Source organism: Cotesia typhae, unplaced genomic scaffold (genome assembly GCF_013202065.1).
Source record: "Cotesia typhae breed Kobodo isofemale line unplaced genomic scaffold, CoteBio_Ctyphae scaffold_13, whole genome shotgun sequence".
Taxonomy (NCBI): domain Eukaryota; kingdom Metazoa; phylum Arthropoda; class Insecta; order Hymenoptera; family Braconidae; genus Cotesia; species Cotesia typhae.
In genome coordinates this window covers 4,286,886-4,312,323 of record NW_027423774.1, presented here as the reverse complement: position 1 = coordinate 4,312,323, position 25,438 = coordinate 4,286,886, and the positions used below count along the sequence as shown (strand labels likewise).

Here is a 25,438-nt window from a genome sequence, read left to right as displayed (position 1 = left end):
AAAATTTACTTAAATCAAGTAAAAAATTTTAAAGAATTTCATCTTTTTTATTTAAGTACATAAATTCTTAAACTAAGAAATTTTTCCTGGTTTAAGTAAATTTTAATTGATTCAGAAATTTTTCGTCTTTATTCTTATCTTATTTAAATTATTCAATTTTTAATTAAAATTTATTAATTTTACATAATAAAAAATTTTTAATTTCTAATAAAAAAAGTATTAAATATTTAATACAAAATTTTTTACTGTGTATAATTTATTTAATCAATTTAAATATAACTGTCCTTAATTTAAACTAACGCCTACGTTTCAAATTAATATCTCGATAAATACCAATAATTACATCAATAAACAAGAATTATTTACAATGTTGTATGAAACACAACATATAGTCCAAAGTATGTAAGTCGATCCGTGTGGCTGCCAATAACCTATCTGCACTTACATGCTTTAGAATTGGAATTAATTTCCCAGAAAATTGCACCGCCAGACATATCTACTCGAATGGTTTTAATGCAGACACTAACTGCTTAACTGGCCTCGGCTCCCTCTCACCCTAGACTCCTTACAATCATAATAACAATAACAGTAATATTAATAATAATTATAATAATAGTAAACGACAAGACAGTCTTTAAGCTTAGAGCTAGAATTACCGGTTCTTTTAATTTAAAAGTGCTTAATATAAAGAAATGTACAAGGATGCTGCTCAGCTCGTTATGATCTGATTAATCCGAAATAATTCACGCGCTAAGACATTGAGTACATGCGTGTCTTGAGTATCCTATCGTCAACCGGGTCTTCATTTAGATTCTATCCCCAGTACAGAGATCTTAAATCTTAAATCTTGAATATACCCGCGAGAGTATAAGAGTATAAGAATCAGAATCGCGTCGGAGGTAAAATAAAAGGTGAGTCTGTTAATTCTTGAGGACATGGATGCAGTCCTGTCGGTTATGGCTTGTAAGCATGTCAGCTGGGGCAAGGAAGTAAGTAAGAGCTGGGAAAATATCAACTTCAAAGATCTGTCCTGAAAAATATAGAAGTTAATATCGATTTTCGATCTAAAGGATCTGGAATACATGATTGCGTTATTTATAAGTTTGTGAGCGTGTGTGTCTGTGCATATGATATGCATACGGATGATATGAGAGCAGACAACTCCCTTGCACTATACCAGGACCGGTCGCCGGTCATGAGAGCCGGAATATAACAGGAGCTAGCTATAAATCCTCGGGATAACGGCCTTTCTCGATCAATGAAGAAAGAATAATCGCGCCCCGGGATTCGTCTACTGAGCTTACTTTCCAATTAACTTCCAGTCATCATTTTATTATTATTAGTGGTAATAATTATTATGCTTAAAATTGGTTCATTTTAAATTTATAGTATTCATTTTTTAAGTTGTATTAATTTTTTTTTTATTGAAAATTTTTGTCATTTTGATAATTTAGGCCTCTTGCATGTGGAATTTTCAGTACACATATTGATAATACAATAACTTGTAAAGTATTAATAAAATCCTCGGAGTGAATTTTTTTTTAGAGAAAATCTATTGAATATTATCTAATCCAAAAATTTTTTTAGTGAAGCGTGTTTATAGATCATTTGTACATAAATAATTAAATTATATCGTCTACAATTATTATTAGTAGTAGTAATTAGTATGTTTAAGATTGGTTAATTTTTTTAGTGATAGTAATTTTTGATTCATTGAAAATATTTAATCCGACGTTTTATGAAAAATTTTTGTCATTTTGCAAATTTTGTTAAATTAACAATATTATGTTAATTAGTAACAATTTTCAATAAATAAACTTTAAACAAAAGACAATGATAATTAACAATGAAAGTTATAATGTAAGTTCAATGAAAAGTACAAAAACAACTTGAAAAAATATTGGGACTAGACCAAATTACATGGAGAGAATTAAATTAAATCATCTACAAATTGTCTTGTATTAATCATCTAAGATAGTAGCAAAATTTTCCAGTGTTGAAATAATTAATTTTCTAATTTTGTCATTAGAATTAATAATTATTTAATAGAAATTTCTATAATAAAGTATCGTAATATTTTTAATTTGAATTGTAGCAGTTATTATTGAGGACGGTAACGATTACTATTGAGGATAATGATTTTTTATATGAAATTTCAATTAGCTTAGATGATAACTATTATACTTTGTGATAATAACTGTTACCATCTCTCAATTATTCGTATTATAAATATCTTTTTGTAGATTATAAAGTTAATAGTAAAATTGAAGATTGTAAATTTTAATTTCAATTAGTGAATTCTGATAAACAATATTAACATTAGATAATAACGGTTATAATATTGACGATGTTTATAAATATTTTTGAAAATAAATTTTCACAGCTGTTATTGACATAAAGAATTGTAAATTTAATTACACAGTTAGTAGATACTTTAAATGAAAATGTTTATTTAATAACCAAGTATTAATTACTATCAAGTTAAATTAAAAAAACCAATAACTAGATTGTAATTTTTACTATTTAATTTCCTCCGTATAAAATCGATTGCACAAAAAAATTTTTACCTTATTTCTTCTCAATTCATCGTTCAATTAAATTTTACATGATAAGAGAATTTTTCTCTTGATTTGTTAATTTTTTTTCAGTGTAATGTTAATTACTATCTAGTTAAAGTAAAAAAATACAATAACTGGATTATAATTTTTACTGTTCAATTCTTTACATGTTATTTAAGAATTATATCATTAGAAAAAAAAAAAAAAAAAACATGAAGCTACTATGCATTGAATATTCGCGTGTAACATCTTAATTATAACTATAGCCTTCCATCGAAACAAAACCAAAAAAAGTAATTAAATTAAACAATAAACATCGACACACACCGATCATATCATTGATTATTTTATCTCAACTAATAAAGAATGTCAAAAAGCAAAACCCAATAAGAATAAGTTTTTCAAGCTGTTCAATAACAACTATTATTTATGATTGAATATATATATAGTTCTGGAGTTTATTGCAGTATAAGTTACTCCAAGTTATTCCATTTATTAAAGATTGTTAAACTCTTTGTTTTGAGAGTGTGATGCAGCGAAGATACGGTTGGTGATCTTGCTGATCTTCAAAACCGGTCGCGCACGATCCTGAAATCGTCGTCGCGCGACTCGACTAAAAACCCGTAATTATAAATCTTGAGTAACGGCCCGCGGATTTTGCACGCGAATCTTCTTATATACTCCATACATCTTATAAAATTTTTTTTTTACTTTTACTGATACGAAAATCCTTCCTTGACTCTTTATCATTCAATTAACGATAACTCTAAAGACTCTTCCTCACATTTATCAATTCAATCATCGATGCGGTCAATCATCACATTGAATCTCCAAAAATTTGAATTTTTTTAAAATCAACTTTCTCGATTTTTTGATTAAAACTTGATCTAGATAAAAATCTAGTCTCGAGCTTATCTCGACTCCTTTAGTAGTCGCACTACTAACGGATGGATTCGCTCCACTGCATTACGAAATACATTCACACGTTCATCTTTTAACTTTTTGCTCTTGATACACAAATGTACATGAAGATTAATTTTTAGTCTTATTAACATGCTGCTTATTAATCCTCATATAGTTTCCGATTTTTTAATCAACTATTTAGCTTTTTTATAATCACTCATACGAGACACAAATAGCGGACTCCAGTCATGTTAAATTTAATACCGTTAATCTGCTTACGCAATATCATATATTGTCCTACCTATGTTTATTTTAATATAACAAACATTATAATTCATTGATACCAGACTAATTATCATTAATAGTCTTAGACATATACATTTAATATTTTTTCATTAGTTAATTATTGACAATTACTTTTGCGACGATTTTTTTTTTATTTACATTTTTTGTGATCATTTTTTTTTCTTAAAAAAAAAAATGTTAGAATTTTTAATAAAATCTAAAAAATTTTATGACAATATCAAACTTAAAAAAAATTAAATATTTAATTTTTAATAAATAACATACCTATCATTCATTCATAAAAATTTATTAATAATACTTAAATAAACGTTACACAAGTGTTGGCCACACAAATTATTTTATTTTTTGGCGTCTATGACGTAAAAGTGAAATATATAAACTTAGGTTGATTGAAGCGATCCAGTCAATCGGTAATTGTCAATTATACTTAACGCATCGTATCCAAGTGGAAAGTTATTAGTTGCTATTATTTGTCTAAAAGTTATTGCTAGTACCTTTCCTCAGGTAGGAATTCATACCTTCATTTTTTATTATTAATATTCGTTTATTTTAAAAAAGTTATCGCCACCAAAAAACTTAAAAATTTTATTGTAATATTGAACTTCCGAAAGAAATGGAATTAGAAAAGGAGCGAGCGAAAAATAATAAATAACGACTCTCTCATCTTAAAAAATTACAGTTTCAAACAGTAAAAAGTTGCGTTTAATATTTACCATTTTACTTTGTAAATATTGACGTTGCTTGTTTTAAAAATTTAGTAACTGTATTTTATACACAGACAAAAAAAATTTCTTGATCCAAGAAAATTATAAGGAAGATCAAAGTTATTTTGGAGCAAAAAGAAATTTTCTTAGCTTAAAAAAAAATTTAATTTCGTTCAAGAAATTTTAACTTTATTTAAAAAATTTTTAGTCTTCCTTAAGATTTTCTTGATTTAAGAAAATTTACGTTGACTCGAGACTTTTTTTCTTTCTGTGTACTTTTGACATATCACCCGATCATTTATTTAGGTACGAAATGATAAAAATCAAAGTCAAAATTCTTAATTATTATACTTTAACATTTTAGACATTCACCTAGGGAATATTACCGATTGAAATCATATTTTTTTCCATGTAAAAAATAAATTGTAATATTTAAATGATAAATATTGCATAGTGATTATTAAAATCACGATTTTACTGTTCGAAATAATAATTTTTAGCAGTTGATCATTGTTCTACTATTATTTATTACAGTTTACTTTTTTCCGTGTAGAAATTTATTTGATGCAATGACGCAAAATTTTTACAGTGTACCATCACAGAGATTAACATTTAACTGACATTTTCTTATATTTCTTACACTAATTAAATTATAATTGTATATATATTAGTATAACTTGTAAACTTTTTACAAAGTAAGTATTCACACATACATTAATACACGTATAGAGTTGTTAAAGATGAGATACAATATTTACAAGAGTGAATTTTATGAATGAACGCAATTTTTCACTGACATCAGATAAAATAGCTGAATAAATATGACGAAAGGATATATAATAACTTAATAAGTAAATAATAAATTACCCAGTAGCACTTATTATTATTTTTAATGTTACTTGTAACACTATAAACTGTAAACCATGGGGGAATTGTTGTTTAATAGGATAGAGTAGCAATTAAATGAGTAATTGCGTGCTATCAGTTGTTAATTTGTGGAAATTTTCACTGTAATTAATTGTTATTATTAAGATAAATAAATGTTGGTACCAGTGATGCATCGATTATTTGAGTATTAAATGTGCGTGTATCGTGTATTTTAGTACGCAAATGCGCATCCATGCTTATACGAGCGATAACTCAGGAATGCAAGAAGCCCGAGGACGCTGATTTGTATTTTATCGTATCGTAATTCCTATCAGCTTGTGGTTATAAATGCTATAAATGTGAACCGATTGTGGTATAATAACAAAGTTTAATAATATTCAAAATTAGCGAGAATAAAAATTGAAAGAAAATTTTTTTTATTTATTATTATTCATTTATTTTTTTTTTTATTAGTGACTATATCATCAATGGTATGAAAATTTATTACTAAAATTACTAGAAATTAATTTAAAAAGTCGTAATTGCAACACATAATCAATGAATTAAATATTATAAACATAAAGACATAAGACATTTATAAATATTTAAGTATAATTGAAGAGCTAAGCGCAATATAATTTTTTTAAATAATAATATTGCAAAAGAAAAAAAATCAACAATCGATCAGTATCGGTTATTCAGTCATCTATATGCTAATAATTTAATTAATTTTTTCACATTTTAATAAATTAATATAAGACAATTTTAAATGAAATTTATTTTCATAATATCATAAGTGTCATATAAAATCATAAGGGAAAGGTGAATGCCTTGTAATATACCTTCCTCCTCAGTCAGTATTTACTTCACGTTCATATACGATTTGACATTTTGCATATTTGACCTCGTGCGAACTAAAATACCTTTTAATATATATTTTTACTATTAAGTTAAAACGGTTACTGACTATTTATTAACGATCACGAATATTGAAAGTAATATTAATAATAATAACAATAATGGAAAATTTTTTAATTTTTTGTTCTTATAATTTTTCAATAATCTATATTATTAGAATAAGAACAATTTTGTGTCCAGGATAGTCATGTGATAAAATCGTTTTTTTTTTTTTTTTTTTTTTTTTTTTTTTAAGTGAAATTTAGAGTAATTGAAAAGGTCTTGACTTGAATTTGTGCCTTTTCAAGGTTCCATATTATTCTCACTGATGGTTAATTTTTTTTTATGATTATTTAGGTTACATTCGATAATTCTCTATCTCCTGATACATAACTAAGAAATGACCTTGTATCTTGTGAACTAATAACGTTTTTAAAAATATAAGCTCATCCCGATGTTACACTCATCAAGAACTTTCATTTAAGTACCTACATCAATTTTTCATATATTTATATATTTTATATATATGTATATATGAAAAATATATGAAAATGCATGTGGGTACTCAAATGAAAGCTCTTGATGAGTGTAACATCGTCATGAGCTTACATCTTTATAAATGTCAATAGTTAAAAAAGTACAGTGCAATTTAACAAAAGTAATTATTTAATAAAGCAAAATTTTATTTATTTATAATTTACAAGTCACGGCAGTCACACAGTGACTGCAAGGTTGCTAGTGAATAATTCACAAATAATAATAAAAGTAAAAATAATAATAATAAATAGATATAATAGTAAAGTAAGAAATTATACCGAACGCAATTAGTAGTTCGTAATAACTCACGTCTCAAATAAATGGTAGCTCCTGTGTTGTAATATTAAAGCTCTTAGCTTCAAGATACGCGGTCAGTATATAATAGTAGATCGCGTGTGTGTCTGCCTCGTCCTTAAGTTAAGAATAAATAAAAGTTTATAAGTGTAAGGATGGTTGATCCTCGGTAGCCATAAGCCAAATATGTATACTATATAAGACACCAGAGGCAAACTTATTCTGATTAAAATAAACTGAACCTTTACTCATATGTGTATTGCCAATGCCAATGGACTAGCCACTGTTATGTTGAATAGCTCGAATACTTAAATGCGTACGCTCTGCAACCACCTGGAATTTTCATGACGGATTCGCGGACATCAGCTGCTAAATATTTTTATTTTTTTTGCATTTTATTTACTCGACTTTTTTTTAACATGAATAACATTTTAAAGTAATTCATTCAATTAAATAATAATAATAATAATAATAAAAATAATAATAATAATGATAAAGTAAGAAAAATAGGTCATCATACAAAGTAATAAATTTTTCAAAGTAATTACAAACTTACAAACTGATGATTAAATCTATAATACAAACTCGTTCAGAATCTTGCTATCCTTCTATCCTCATCTTATTATACTATACTATCAGCAACTTCTATGTATATACATTATATCCACGTTACACGCATGAAGGTGGATTACAAATTACGAATTAAATACTCTTGACTCACTAGTATCTCAGGAATTTAATACTTTCCTATTTATCTCATTTCAATCAATATTCCCACGTGAGATCTTATCAATACACTCACAGATCTTCTTTTAATCTCTTTACTCTATATAAAATTCTTATGTATAACATCCAGCATATATAATGTATTTATCTAGTACCGGAAATTAATAACATAATTTATTATTTTTAAATATTAATATAAATCATAGTAATTATCCTATTAATCATTGTTATTATTAATAAATTTAATAGAAACTAAATGAGTTAATTAATTGCAAATATTCTCACGGGTTAATATGAACATCTAGTATTCCGTAAAATATTTTAAATTCTTCTATTTAAATTTTTTCAACACAATTCAACTCCAAAATATTAAAAATAATTTTTACATAAAAAAAATGAACAATTAAAGCATAAAAAAATTTTTTCTTCATTTATAATTAATTTTTATGAAAATTAAAATTTTGAATAATGTCAAAAAATTTTTTTCCAAATTTTTATATGTTTATTTTTATTATCCTTACAAATTTTATAGAAACACATTTTACAGATTATTTAAAATTACTTTAATTAATAATAATAATTATAATTAAAAAAATTTTTTTTTGCCAACAATTTCTAAGATACTTATCAGTTATAACTTATAAGTAATCACTTATCAGTTAGCATTATCGTGCATACATTAAAATACCCCTGCTGTTTCCGAACAACACCCTTCTGCACTTATTACCTCACTTATATATCCAAGCGCCGTAAAACCGTAAACCGGGTAATTATACTATTTATCAATATTAACCAGTAGCCAGTAATTAATGCAAATTGATAAATATTTTATTTTATTAACTATTTAATGACTATTATTATACATTTGAAAACGCCCCTAAACGATAAAATGTCCGCAAACGCGAACTTAATATCCAGCTTTGCAAATATTGAGTGCTAAAATACTCGATCCCCGATAATCGTCGGTTTAAAACCAACAAACACCATCAGGATCACAAGATCAGCAACTGTAAATTTACAATAAAATCTGATAAAATCATGTCCTGGGAGCTTGACATCGAATCTAAGCAGTTATCATTACCTACACATGCATAAAACACACACTTTAATCTTTAAATATATATATTAACTGTTTGTCTGACTATTAGATATGAGTTGTACATATTTACAGTGTATAATGTAGATGTACTTGTATTTGTATGGTATAATATGTATATAAGTTTATAAGTTGCAGTGACAGCTCTAAACCCGTTATATCGGCGGGACATGGCAATTAATTAACCACTGTCAACTGCATTAACTGCCTAGACACTAGGCCAATGCAAACACCTTATTCCTGTGGGTTATAATTATTTTTAATTGAATACCCTCTTATTTGCCTCCGTCTAACATTTTTGTTCCATTTTATTTTATTTATTAACCAACTCGCTTGTGTAAAGGCAGCTCTGCGTCGGATGATCTCAATTTTCTTCTCGACTATTGTTGGGTTTGACTTTTCATTAAATCTTAATTTATATCTCTTAAATTTAGTTTTAATTATTATTTGTATGCATAAAAAATTTATGCAATCACTTGTATGTATTTTGTAAAAATTGTCATCTGTTATAGACTTTGGCAAAAATAAATAATTTTATCTATCTATTTTACACAGTAAAAAATTTTGTGTTAAAAATTTTTTTGTTAAATATTTAACACTTTTTTGTATTTTTGTATTAATTATTATAATTATTATGGCTCTGATATCAATGAAAAAAAATAAGATAGGCGTACGATATACCAGCTGCATCCAAGAAAGATTTGACAGGGAAGGTGAGTATAATATCCAGCTATATAATGGGAGTCCACGAGTTAATTAAATATTCCGATCAATATCTCTAAAACTTTTATTATACACTCCTGGTTTCTGTTTACGAATCATTAACTCTCATGAGTTTATGGATTTTATGTGCTCAGTAAAATCGATATATTGAATCGTTATTTAGCTACTAATTAATAAAATTAATATAAGTATTGTTTAAATTTGTTACCTTCAACTCAATTATCTAATTATAATTCATTAATTATTTTTATCGTCTTACACTTTACTCTATGAATTTTATCTAATGAATTAATGTATTAATATAAACAGAATAAACATAAGATAAACTTGCTAATCTGGAAGAAATTTTTTCCCGATCACTTAACAGCGACCATTTAATGTTCAAATTCTACTATTCATTTTGACTGTACTTAAAAAATAATTCTAATTTTTTTAAGCGAAAAATTTTTATTGCGATTTTACAAGAATTAAAAAACAGATTTATTCAAAATTTGTAAAATTACTTTCAACTCCTCTTTTAATTTTTACTTTGATAATTTTCTATCAACAGCGATTTTAAAATGATACTAATTTCAAAAATTCATTATTGTTCCTCCAAAATTTGGCCCAGTTTCAAGATAAATAAGCTTGAAGGTCTCAAGCAGCCTTATCGAGAAAAAGTACCTAATTTTCGAGAGTTTCTACTATTTTTCCTTGAAAGTGACTCTGTAAGGTTACAAAAAAAAATTTGGGGAAAAATTGTCAGGTAGCGAGAAGCCTAATTTTTACTTCAATAATAAATTTGATTTTTGAAGTTAATCGGTCGAGTCGCTCAAAAAATATTTGAAAAGTAAAAACCAAAAAAAAATTTTCAAAGCTTTTTTGAGATAACTTTCAAATTCTTCTACCAATCGACTCAAAACCTTACATGTACTTATTATGCATAGAAAACAGCGTCGAATGCCACCAGAAAATCAAAATCAAACGACGCGTTCAAAAGCTATCACAATTTAAAAATTCCCAAAAATTTTCCGAAACAAATCTCTGATTTTTGCGCTCAAAAATCAACTAGGTCGTAAATTTTTGAGCAATTCCAGCTCAAAAATAGCAAAAAGTTCCCGGGATGGCCTGCAGGTCAATCTTTTTCAAGATTTTTCTCAAGAGTAAATGTAAAGACTTCTTTTTGACCATAATTTAAAATTTTCCGGAGTTCATCATTCATAACTTAAGCTAAATAATTTTTTTTTAATTAAAACAAAGTTTTCCATGCAAGTATGTTTCGACATTTACGCATTAGAGTCAACCGCTTTTCAATTTTTTTTCTCTAATACTTTCTATAGAAGTAGTAAGTGAAAAAAATGCATCAAACATAAAATAAATGCATTAAATAAAATGGAAATAGAGTGTAATGGTCTTTTCCTCAAATGGGTCTCTATATAATAATAAAGCGATCGTGTCTTTTACGATAATTGTATGGATCTAGACATTAGAAATCATGAGCCCAGTGTAGTATCTGATCAAGAAAATAACAGTAATAATTTAAATTTAAATTTTTATTTGTAAAAATGATTTTTTCACCGTTTATTTGTTACTTAATTTCATTTTATTATCAAAAAATTTATTTCCTCACAACGAGTTAAAGTTAATGTAACTAAACTAAACTGCATGACCGGACTTACGTTGACAGTTATAACGCGCTGGTACCATTTGCACGATCGTTTGCTCGTGATTCCTTTAAATGAAAATAAAAATAAAACCAGCAAATGCGGTTGTGCCGAGTGGAGACGGCAAATAAAATAAAAACAAGTTAAGTAAATATTATATTAAATGTTTATACTCATTTTTATAAATATAAAAGCACTAACGTACGTAATCGTCGCATCGATTCTCCCGATCAGGAGTTTTATTTTGTGTAAATGTTTTTTTTTTTTTTTTCCTTAGATAACTCGCCGGATTATGATAATTATAACCTGTAGATCTTGTTTCGCCCATTAATAATACTGAGGTAAAAAATTTATTAAAAAAACTCATTAGAATTTTTCAAAGCATTTTTTTGGATTCGATGAATAAAAATAAATTTTGAATTTTTTTAGTACTGGTTTAACGGCGACTTGTGATATTTATTTAACTTTTTTTTTTTTTTTCGCTTTAGTTTATCTGAATAATTCTCAATCTCCAGTTGTCTCATAAATTATATCAACACCTTGAGGCCCCCGTGGGTTAGGTCTGGAAGCCGCGAGATGCGCCCACGTTAATGTGCTCTGATATCCGTAGCTTGTTGCTTGGCTTATAGAGTTTGATCTATGTTATTATCCTGCTTATAGACTGCAGAATCGACAAATAGCAACCCTTATTCTTCTCGTTAATGTTTACTTCGATACAAACATCTCGATACATTGTATAAATGTTTTCGTCCAATGAAAAATGCAATACAAAACATTGAGAAAAAAATTTTTTTTTGTAATCGATTTTATACGGAGAAAATTAAATAGTAAAAATTACAATCTAGTTATTGGTTTTTTTAATTTAACTTGATAGTAATTAATACTTGGTTATTAAATAAACATTTTCATTTAATGTATCTACTAACTGTGTAATTAAATTTACAATTCTTTATGTTAATAACAGCTGTGAAAATTTATTTTCAAAAATATTTATAAACATCGTCAATATTATAATCGTTATTATCTAATGTTAATATTGTTTATCATAATTCACTAATTGAAATTAAAATTTACAATCTTCAATTTTACTATTAACTTTATAATCTACAAAAAGATATTTATAATACGAATAATTGAGAGATGATAACAGTTATTATCACAAAGTATAATAGTTATCATCTAAGCTAATTGAAATTTCATATAAAAAATCATTATCCTCAATATTAATCGTTATCGTCCTCAATAATAACTGCTACAATTCAAATTAAAAATATTACGATACTTTATTATAGAAATTTCTATTAAATAATTATTAATTCTAATGACAAAATTAGAAAATTAATTATTTCAACACTGAAAAATTTTGCTACTATCTTAGATGATTAACACAAGAAAATTTATAGATGATTTAATTTAATTCTCTCCGTGTAATTTGGTCTAGTCCCAATATTTTTTCAAGTTGTTTTTGTACTTTTCATTGAACTTACATTATAACTTTCATTGTTAATTATCATTGTCTTTTGTTTAAAGTTTATTTATTGAAAATTGTTACTAATTAACATAATACTGTTAATTGAACAAAATTTGCAAAATGGCAAAAATTTTTGATAAAACGTCGGATTAAATATTTTTAATGAATAAAAAATTATTGTCACTAAAAAAATTAACCAATCTTAAACATAATAATTACTACTACTAATAATAATTGTAGACGATATAATTTAATTATTTATGTACAAATGATCTATAAACACGCTTCACTAAAAAAATTTTTGGATTAGATAATATTCAATAGATTTTCTCCAGAAAGAAATTCACTACGAGGATTTTATTAATACTTTACAAGTTATTGTTTTATCAATATGTGTATTGAAAATTCCACATGCAAGAAGCCTTTAACCCGAAGCCACCCAGCGGCGACTCCAGAACTAAAATTTTAGAATGTGACGCGTGATCCAAAAGATGATAAATGTCTATCTTAAAAACACAAGATTTCAATAAAATAATTTTATTTTATTACATATTAAGTAGAATGCTGAAAGATTATTATCAATAAGACATGAGCAACTCAATCGATGCGCATATCTAGCGAATCAATCCTCGGGCATGTAGGCGTTTTCAGCGGCAACAACAAAAAGGCTTTCGAGGAGTGAAAAAACGAGAGTGTTAAAAACAAATAAATAGGAGACATGAATGAATGGATAAAATAGTCGGAAATTTTCGAATCTTCATCAAGTATTTTGAGATGTCCTCATATGTATATATGTATATATTACGGTATATAAACATGTGGGACATGTTCGTGTCATCAAGGAAGGATTGGGCCCGGTAGAAATGAATGCGCGTCATCATTCCGCTATTTCCCGTCGGACACGCGACCCTCCATTAATTTATTTTTTTTCTCCTCTAACCAATTTAGTCGCTCTCTTCTCTGTCCTCTTACTATGTATATTATAAATATATAAATATAGTCAATATTGAACAAACTTTCGGTCTGTCGATTTTACACCGAGAATTTTTTATTTTAATTTCGGTCCTTAAAAAAATACTAGTAATTAATTCTATTTTATTTAAATAAAATGTTTGCGGAAAAGGTATTAATTTTTTTCGGTTAATATTTTATTTAAAGTAACCAATTGCTTTTTTTAATTGTTCCATTATAGGATTTTATATAATATTGAATAGGCAAATGATAATAATAATAATAATAAAGTGAATTCGCTTGATTTTACTAATTATTTCCTCCTTGTTAGATGGGACAGAAAGATTAAGTCTTGAAGCGCGTTGTCAAACGACCGGATGGGAAATAAATAAAATAAAAAAAAAAAAAATGACAAATATGTCTATAAAAAAGAGCTGGTTAAAAAAATACAAGCTGGAGCTGGAGCTGGAAAGAGATGAAAAAATCCGGAGTCCAAAGTCCGGAGGGCGGAAAGATTTTTGACCGTCGGGTGACTCCAAGAGATTTTATAATTTACGTTGTGAAAACGATCGGCCGACTGAAAGTCATTTTTATTTTGTTCTTTGTGATTGTGAGGATTTTAATGTGTATTAAAAAATATATGTATATATATACTTCACTAAAGTGACGACGGGCGACAACTAATTAGGCCTAAAACTCCGAAGGTGGCTTTCAAATCGCCGGTGTCTTTTTCGTCTTTGTTTTCTTCTACACTTATATTATATATATTTTTATATATCTTCAGGGCACAAGTATGGGTGGATTTTTTTCTGGGCTTTGGATGACATCAATCCATTTTAAATCATCCGAGGATCATGTGTCTCTTGATTTCTTCTTTCAATAGTTTTTTGACAATTGATTTTATGAAGGTGTTTAAATAATTAAATGAAAATAAATTTGATCCAACAAAATTATCTGAAAAAATTTACTCTTGTTTTGAGATATTTAGTTTGAATAAGTGATTTAATTTATAACCAAGTTTGCAATTTAAGAATTCTGCAAATTTGGTGAAGCAATTTATTATTTTCAAGATAATTTGTTTTAAAAATCAAAAATGGATCTTAAATATGTTTGAAAATGGGTTAAAAATTTTTTTTTCCTTTTTTTAAATTGTTGAATGAAGAAATTTAGTGTTGAACGATTGGACGATTGTTATTTTTGGAAAATTATATTTATTCGATATTAGATTTGATTTCATCTCTCAAAAATAGTCTTGATGCTCAGATATAAAATTTAAAAAGCTCGAACAATGAGTTAAAAAACAAGAAATTTTTCAATCAAAATAGCTAATTTATTTTTTTCAAAATAATTTTGATCTTGAATCAAAAATATTTCTCTTGAATCAAGTAATCTTCCTCTCCAGTTTGGCTTCTTGAATTAATTTTACAATACTTTATAAATTATTTCTTCACGAATCTGTAAAATTTATTCGAAATTTGTGTTTTTGATTCTTTTTTTTAAATTCTAATTTTTCACTAAAAATAAAATTATGTCTTACAAAGTTTCAACCCTGAAAAATATTCTCAAAAATTGTCTCTTCTTATAATCTTATTAAAAGTCTTGTAATTAACTTATTTTAAACCAATATTCTCGAATTAAGACAGCCAATTTTGTTCAAAATAATTTTACTCTTGGATCAACAATATTTCTCTTCAATCAACTAATTTTTTTTTAATTATTAAAGATTTAAAGAAAAAAAAAAAAAATTTATAAGATTATTCAACTTTATTTCTTCTTCAAATATTTATAGTATTTTTTAAACTCTTCAGCAAATATAATTCAGTAAAAGTAAACATTTAAATATATAGTTGTGTATGCTTAATTATAGTTTGAGTAGAAATAAAAGTACTGAGCACACATCTATCAGCGTATAAAAGATAATGATAAGAACTATCTGGTCAGATTGTTAAACTTCCGCCCTCAGTTGATTTCAGCTTTACATACTTAACACCTATTATCACAATAATAATGATTATCATTTTTTTTTATTATTATCATTATATCCAAGAATTTTATGAGTAAAACATAAAATAAAAATTGTTTGCAATTTAATACAATTGCATTGTACACCCGCATGTAAATATAATGAGTCAAATCTATTAATGTTTTAATAGACAATAGTCAGGATGATAAAAAATATCGTGGAAAATTGGGCTTAAAAAACGGGAAAATTGATCAAAACCGAACTCTATGAAAATAGAAATTTATTTAATGAAATTTTTGAAAAATATAAATTTTTATTTAGGAGCTTTTTTGTGAAAAGAAAAAATTTCTGTTATCTTGGATTATTTGCATATCTTCAGTAAATAAAAATTTAAATAAACAAAAGTATAGCGAAGGATAAACTAAAGTAAGGAGCCTTTAAAAAATTCTGAACACGGAGATAGCATTGTATTGTTTAGCTATTCTTCACGTTTAAAGAGTAGACGTCAATTCGGAATTGGTTTATAGCTTGCAGATAGTCTACTCAAACCTACGCAGTGTCTACCTTCGGGAAATAATATTAGTCTTTATTTTTTTTCTGCTCTTTTTTCGAGAACTTGCTTTCAGATCCTTTTTTTTTTGTTTTTTGCTTAAAAACATGAATAAAAAATTATTTACCAACTATTACTTATTTTCGAAGACAAACGTTACGAATTTCGAATAAATCAATTAAATTATCCATTCCTTTTTTACCCAGGAAAAAATAAGAAGTTTGATAAGAAAAGACGCATGAATCCTGATTTTTAATCACTATACGTTGTTTGAATTTATTGAAATTTTACGATTAAAAAATTGAGAATAAGAGGAATTTTTTGAACCAAGAAAATTATTTTTTAAAGTTTTGTTATCGAGAAAAATTCAATAATTAAGAAATTATCTGGCTCTAGTCAATTTTACTAGATCAAAAAATTTTTTTCTCTAATTTAGTCAACTTTTTTATTACAATATTAAATTATTAAATGTCTAGATTTATTTTATTGATCGAAAAATAGCGAATAAATTGTCACAAATGAGGTTATGTGCGGATTGAAACTTTCTGTACCGCCGAACCGGAATATTTACCCTGCGCCATCTCTCCGTGAATAAAATAACTAAAAATTTAGTTTTACATAAAATCATTGCGCTCTTGTAACAAAGACATCAATAAATCAGATTTATTGGAAATAAGAATCAATTTCAAACGTATAATTCAATTAAATACGTGAGAAATAAAAAGTAAAATTAGATCTCAAAAAAAAAAAACTCTAATTTAGAGGATAAATTTTAAATAATTTTTATTACTCGTCTTTTTTATCTGTTCATATTCTTACATTCATATTTTATCGTAACCACGGCTGTTAACACTAAAAAAGAGGAAAAATTACACTTTGATCCTTTAGAAAAAACAAATACAATTAATTTTCATTAAAAAATTTTTTTTCAGAGAAAAATCCGTGATCTTGCCCCCCACTCTCCCCAATACAAATCCGTATCACAAAAACAAGGTAGGGGCCGGAAAAATCGCTGCCATTTGCCAAATATCAAAATTTAGTGATTTTATTAATAGTAAAAAAAAAATTATGTTGTTATTAATTACTTACCAACAAGAAAGTATAATCACAAATCTTGAAAACTTAAATCGGAAAACAACCACTAATAGTTTTCTTCAATCGAATAATAAAAAAAAAAAAAGGTCAAGTAAAATTGAACTTAAGCAGAGTCACGTGGTAGTCAACAAAATCCAGTGAGACTTTGAATAATCATCGATTAATCAAAACTGTTTTGAATTTTATGAGTAATAATATAATATAACTATAATCAGTATGAATAATCACCAATCAATAATTGATTATCACTCCACCTTGTCAATAATAATGATAATGATCATTAATCAAAACACTCAAGTCAACACCCTCCACAGCACCAATTTGGAACTTCAAAGAAGAAATTAATTAACAATACTTCAATTGCAATTAATATAATTAGCGAAATGGAACTAAATAAATTTTTATTTGTTTTTCTGATTGTTTGACAAATGTCTGAGTGAAAATAAAATAATTATCGTCGTAAATCGAAAAGATAGAAAGGACACGACGACAGACGTAGTGCAGTCGTTGACTGCGCTTCTCAGACTGCCCTGGACACTCACCTTTTACTGTAGTAGGAGAAGTTGGCGGCAAAATAATACCATAGAAGTGTAGTGGGGTTCTCTGATGTTTCTATCTTCATTATACCTATATCTATATCTAGTGATACGAAAAGGTGGGGTCCGACAATCAGTCCTTAATCTGGCAAATAGTATCATTGGGAGGTTCCTAAATTTACATGGACGATTAATGGGCGGGGCTTGTTCGCGCTCCGCCCACTTTCGCGATATTTCTTCTTTAGCTTTCGCATTAATGTGTAAATTGCTCAGAATAGATTTGAGGAACGCCCCACAATAATTTTAAATCAAATCACTTAAAGGATCCCAGGCACGAGAACCCTTTTCGCTGCTCGGGTAATGTCTGCTTAAGATTCTGCCAAATGATAATAAATTAACATAGTAGGAAAAATATATATGTGGATTTTGGGTAATTAATCTTTCATTCTCGGTGGATATTTTTTTTCTTAATAATTTCAATTATTTTTTAGGCGAGGGTTATTTATTGTTACAGATAAGATTGATCATTAAGTAAGTGTGATGTATATTGTGTGTACTTACATATTTTTTTAGGGTTAGGGAGGAAAGAAATGTTGGCCGAAAAATGCTTAACGTCTAATTTGGTATCGTTGGAATTTTTGAAAATTTTTTCGGTACTATTGGGAGTTTTTATGATTGAAAATAATTGTCCGTTTCGATGGATGATACTTGATCTTCTGCATTGATTTTTACGCTGTGTTTATACACTCATAAAGAAATTAACTTGACTCAATAGCTAAAATATTAAACCAAAAATACCATTTTCACAGAAAAAAATTTTACTGTGTTGAAGAAAATGATTTTCTTGAGCAAAGAGAGTAAATTCTTGAGGCAAGGAAAATTTACTTAAATCAAGAATAATTTTTTGACGCAAGAAAATAATTTTCTTCAAAATGATATTCTTGGTTCAAGATTTTGGCTCTTGAGTCAAGTTAATTTTTTTATCAGTGTAGTTTATAAATTATAGTTTATTAAAATGCCAAGGCACATGCCAAATGGAAAATTTTACGAACATAACAATAAAAAAGGTAATAAAAAATGAACTCCTATTTGTTGAATTCTGTTTATAATTGATGTGAGCTCATGTAAATAAATTTAAAAAAAAATTAGGGTATATATCGACTATGACAATCCGACTAGAAATTTTAATGTAAGACTTATTGGGTTCTCATCGGGCTGCCTAATAGGGACCCCACATAGGGATGTCACGCAAAGTCCTATGTGGCCCTCATCGGACAGTCCCTCTCAGGTCCCAATGGGGAAATCCCCATCAGAACCCAATCCAAATTTTCAAAAAAAAATATTATGATTTTCGAAAAAATTAAAAATAATTTAGGATTAGATACTCATGTTATATAACTCATTAGTATATATAATTTGAATTGAAGCGAAATGATTGTTCGGAAAAACCCTTGTCGTGAGTTGGGCCCGAACTTGGGTCCTTGGGGTCCTCAGTCGTTCACGTTACCTCTGGTCCAAACAGGAATGCTGATCGACTTAATCGGTTAACTGACACATTATTCATGCTATGCTCAAGCTTTTACAAATTGTTTTTTTTATTTATTCACTTTACTGACGTGAAAATACAATTTTTGTATAAATTAAATAAAAAATTTTAAAATAAAAAAAAACTTGACTGAAAAATCCAAAAAAATTGAAAGAATCAAAAATAAAATTCTTTAAAACTGTCCGATTTGATTTGGGATCCTCTTTATGCTAACATAAAAAACTTTTATTTTCAAGATTAAAATTTTGTTGAAATGCAAATTATTTTAAGAATTTTTTTATATGGATAAAAATTTAATTATGAAAAATACTGATTATAAACATTTTTTTTTCAATTAAAATTTTTTTTTATACTGAGAAAAAAAAATTTGAAGTATGAATTTTGTTTCAGCAACATTAAAATGTATTTCAGTCTAAAAACTCAGTATTTGGATTTCTCAGAAAATCATCTTCAGTCCCATACAGATCTCACTTGGGAGAACATAGCAATTTTATTTTTATTTTTCGTAGAGTAATCCCTCTTAAGTTCCACACAGGCCCCTAGTGGGAAAAAGTTAATAAAAATTTTTGATTTTACATTGGGATTTCTCATTTAGGTCCCACACAGAGCCCTATCGGGAAAAACTGAATAAAAATTATAATTTTTGCGTTGGGATTGCCTGATTGGGGACTAATTAGGCCCTTATAGGGATTTCCCCATTGGACGTGCCTCTTCGGGACCCAATCAGATCCAGATGTATACCCTGGGTGATCCCAAAGTAATTTCTAGTGTATTAATACACAGTGATGATTTTTAAACAAAAGAAAGGTCTAGAATCAAAAAAAATTTCAAGAGAAGTCGAAATAATCTGAAGTAAGAAAATTGTAGAAAACATTCGTGTCGAGGGTATTTTTAAGAAACTTTACTTAACTTAATTAATTTGTGGTGTCTTGATTTTTACAAAAACATATTTTGCAACGCTTAATTAATTTTTTTTTAATAATCTTCAAGAAATTTTAATTTATATTTTGTATTCATCATAAATTATAAGATAACATACAAATTCTCAAGTATTAAAAATTTATCAAATTATAAACACTAATTCAAAAGTATTTTTCTGCAAAAATGAATAAGAAAAAATTGATTTTTCTTCAATATTTAAGTATGTTCTCCACGAGATATTTTTTCTTGCATATTAATTATTTATAAAAATTATAATAATATATTATGAATGAATTTTCTTTACCCTGTAATTTAGTTTGTATACTATCGAATCAGAATAACAAATAATACAAGTAATGCCTGAAAAAAACAGATGAGATAACTATTATCAGAGTACTTGAGAATAAAAAAATCTCAGAGACGAAAAAAAAGTCAAATATCAACAACTAATTAACGAGTTTAGATTAATTGCGTGTATAATTTTCTTGATTATGCCGATACCATGGACAATTACACAAACTCGCCACTCTCGTACAATTTTGCATATATGGAAATTTACTCTAATTATTTATTAAACACAAGCATGTCTTGAGCTCTGTTCTACACGCGGCTATTTTTCAGATGAGAATAAATCTAATTATTAATATATGGTTCAATATTCTTACAGTTATTATCTTTATAGTCAATTTACTGTCTATTTATTTTATTTATTTCTGTACTTAGTCATTAAAGGTTACAATCAATCAAAGTTTTACGATGTCAATAAAGTCATTTATTAGAGTTCTAATAAATTTATCAATTATTACAGCGTATGCATTTAAGTCATAGCTATTAGAGTAGAAAGTTATTTTCATCGCTGTCAACTTTAACTTTAACTTTAAATTTTGTGTTAAAAATTTTTATGTTACATATTTAACACTTGTTTGTGTTAATTTAACACAATAAATGTTAAATTTACATATAAAAGTGTTAAATGTTTAACACAAAATTTTTTGACGCAATGACGCAAAATTTTTTACTGTGTACCATATTTTGCTTTGTTTCACACTGAGAAATTTTTTTTTTAATTTTGTAACTCATAAACAGATGGTCATATAAGTATAACCAAAGAATATTCATATATGCAATTAAACGCTCTATAAAAAAGGTCTCTTATAATTTTTTGATAAATCTGCTCTTTCAAAAGTTATTTAAGGGCAAAATTAAATTAATTAGAAATTTTTCTTAGTTCGAAGATTTTTATTTTGTATCAAGTTAATTTTTTCTCAGAGAATACATCAAAGATAAAAATCATTCATTGACTTGTAACCGATCTTTATAAAATTTCAAAATTTTTTTATATATGAATTGACGTATCTGAACGATTTAATCTTCGAAATTTATCATAGTATAAGATTTTAAAAACTCCATTTAAAAAAAAAATTAAGAAGAACATTTTTTAGGATTTATCTATAAAGACCATTTAAAGAAAATCAAACCATAAAAATAAAATTCGGTCTATACTTTCATAAAGGTCCTATTTGGAGCTCTTAAAAATTTTTAATTAGGCTTCCAAGTCTAATTTAGGCTTTTCCATGGTAATAAAAAAAATTAAGCAGCGCTCGACATTTAAAATAAAAATTAATTCAAATACTTAACCAATAAACTGATACCTGATAATTAGGACTGGGTACTCTAGACCGTTTTCTTTTTAAGTATATTAAATTAAAATTTTCCATACGATTTACACTGATATTAAAAAATTTAATAAAATATTTTTTTCCAGCCTCAAAACAAGCACTAATGCTACAAAACTTTCTGCGAAAATTTGAATTGCTATCTTAAAATATGCACACTATACACACAAACACATAAACAAGTAATCGATCCTTAAGTAAATAAAAAAAAAATAATAAATTCACGGTCAAACCATAAAACGTCTCGATTCCATTTCCCTAATTGTCTTGTCGTCGTACATAATATTCCTCTGGTTAAGCTCCAACAAATGTTTTTTTTTTTTTTTTTTTTTAAAGTCTATTATATATTTATAAATATGTATACTAAAAAAATTAGAAACTTTTTGGACTTTAAGTAAAAATTAATATTTGAACGACATCCGTTTATAAAGCGCTCATGTTTTTAACTAAGTGTATCGATAAGAAAATTCTAATTATGATAGTTAGTAAAAAGTATTTATAATATACTGATGATAAAATTAATTAAATTTTTTAAATTAAAATTTCTTCTATAAAATTTAAAGTTATTATCGATATAGTGCGCAACTTTCTAAATAGTCTATTTATTTATTTAAAAAAAAAAAAAAAAAAAAAAAAAAAAAAACACTGAAAAGTGTATACTACAGTAAATAAAAGAAAGAAATCCTTCACATTCCAAAAAATTTTTTAAACTTACGTAGATATTTTTCAGTGGGATTTATGATACTGGTTTATAAAAACAAAGAAAAGTCGCCAATGGCCAGCTGAAACAAAAAAAACTCATAAACTAGAAAATACTTACCCTTAAATGTAGAAAAACAACTGATATCTATCTCTAATGGGTACTATTTTACCTGAGTTTACTTATAGTGTCTTATGTCTAATATCACCGACTAGACACTAGACACTGGTCCATGGCACTAAACGTTATTCGCTGTTTCCGGACTTTGTGGGGTCACATTAAATTTCTTGTTTAAAATATAATGTATACACGTTTTTTTCCTTTTATTGTTTTTAGTTTTTTATTTATTACTTTTTTTCTTTAAAATTTTATTATTATTATAACACAAATAATAATAATGGAAAAGATCTAAATTCAAAGAGAAAGAAAAAAAAAGAAAAATTGTAATCTAAGTTATGAATGATGAACTTCGGAAAATTTTGAATTTTGGTCAAAAAGAAGTCTTTACATTTACTCTTGAGAAAAATCTTGAAAAAGATTGACCTGCAGGCCATCCCTGGAACTTTTCGCTATTTTTGAGCTAGAAGTGCTCAAAAATTTACGACCTAGTTGATTTTTAAGCGCAAAAATCAGAGATTTGTTTCAGAAAATTTTTGGGAATTTTTAAACTGTGATATCTTTTGAACGCGTCGTTTGATTTTGATTTTCTGGTGGCATTCGACACTGTTTTCTATGCATAATAAGTACATGTAAGGTTTTGAGTCGATTGGTAGAAGAATTTGAAAGTTATCTCATAAAAGCTTTGAAAATTTTTTTTTGGTTTTTAATTTTCAAATATCTTTTAAGCGACTCAACCGATTAACTTCAAAAATCAAATTTTATTATTGAAGTAGAAATTAGGCTTCTCGCTACCTGACAATTTTTTTCCCAAATTTTTTTTTTGTAACCTTACAGAGTCACTTTCAAGGAAAAATAGTAGAAACTCTCGAAAATTAGGTACTTTTTCACGATAAGGCTGCTTGGGACCTTCAAGCTTGTTTATCTTAAAACTGGGCCAAATTTTGGAGGAACAATAATGAATTTTTGAAATTAGTATCATTTTAAAATCGCTGTTGATAGAAAATTATCAAAGTAAAAATTAAAAGAGGAGTTAAAAGTAATTTTACAAATTTTGAATTAATCTCAGTTTTTTAATTCTTGTAAAATTGCAATAAAAATTCTTGGTTCAAAAAAATGACACCGAAATAATTGTTATGAGATATTTATTTGATTCAAGAGAATTTTTCTGTACTTGATATTTTTTTCTCGCTTTAAAAAAGAAGAAACAAATCAAAAAGTTAAATTGTCATCAGTTTTTGTGGCGTTAGATATTAAAATTATACACTTAACTTTGAAGAAGAAAACAACCGCTGAAATAGACTCTGCAATAAAAAATAAAATAGTCTGACCGCAAAACACCTCAGACTTTCAGAATAACATTATTATACGGAGTTAGTAGAAAAAGAGGAGAGTTCCTAGGAACCGATAAACGTTTTCAAAGTAAAAACCAATTCATAGTCTTGATCGTCTCAGAATCCCGATAGAAATAAATACAAATAAAAGTTATAGTTGTCTTGCTCAGAAAAGAAGAATCTCAAGGCTTTAAGTATTATATCTAGTATAGTGTAATGGAGCTGTCTGGTTAAAAAGGTTTTTAATTTTTTTTTTCTTTAAGAGTTTCGTTTACTATCCGAACACAATCTAGACTACCGAACTAATCTCGAGGAAACAATCTCTTTGCCGACTTCCTTTTTAAATACTCATCAGAAACACTCATCCCAGAAATATCCATGAAGGAAAAATTATTTGGGTATTTATCTAAAATCACATTTTACATTATACTATCTTAAATCATTCATTATTTCAGTACCAAAAAAATATAATTATAATATAAAAAAATATATTTTTTACATGTCATTTCATTCTTCAATGAGCCTACTTTCAAATATGGCCATTGATTTTAGTAAAAAATTTTACAGTCATAAAAAAAATCCCAAAAATCAAGAGAAACTTTCCAAAAACTACAAATTTAACTAATTTTAATTCGTTCTATTTTTAAGATATTTATTTTTTTTTTTAATTGTTCTCGTGATAAATATACTCATGATAGCTTATTTTACTCGTTAAAGTGTTACCTTTGAAATGTAATCACAGATTTTAGTAAAAAATTTTTTAACCCTCAAAAAAATCTCAAAAAACTAAAGCAATTTTTAAAAAAGTGCATATTTTATAATTCTGTAATAAAAATATTTAATAATAACGCAAAAAAAAAAATAAATTGATTTTTTAATTGCTTATTATTAACGATTCAAATGAACAATAAACTTTTTCAAAAATTTATAATATATTTTTAAATAAAAAAAAAAAAAAAAAAAAAAAAAAACTGAGTATCAAAATATAATTTATTGTTATTGAAAAAAATTCAGAGAAAAAATTTTCAGAAAGATTTTCTGATTATTTTGCGCTACTTTACAAGTACTTAATTAATAGACACATGGATAATTAAAAAAAAATGAAAAGCCGGTGAGCTCAAAGTAAGATAATGCCCATAAAAATCTACAATAAACTAATAAGAAAACAATATAATAAATATAAATAAATAAACAATTACTATCAGTTAAAAAAATAAATTTGTCAAGCGAGGTAAAAATAAATAAATAAATAACCCGATAAAAAGGTCTTGCATCTAATCAATTATTTAGTGACTTCTCTTCTACTTGAACTCATAGTTCTTGT

At 26.5% G+C, this 25,438-nt stretch overlaps 1 protein-coding gene across 3 annotated transcripts in view; it reads right to left on the bottom strand.

Annotated features, from left to right (window-relative positions):
- LOC141535009 (GATA-binding factor A) overlaps positions 1-17,787 on the bottom strand; it is a 35,058-nt gene extending 17,271 nt beyond the window's left edge. For all 3 annotated transcript variants that reach the window (XM_074254722.1, XM_074254724.1, XM_074254725.1), the window contains exon 1: positions 17,279-17,787. The gene's annotated coding sequence lies outside the window, so the exon portion shown is untranslated. The remainder of the gene's footprint in view (positions 1-17,278) is intronic.
- Between the last annotated feature and the right edge of the window lie 7,651 nt (positions 17,788-25,438).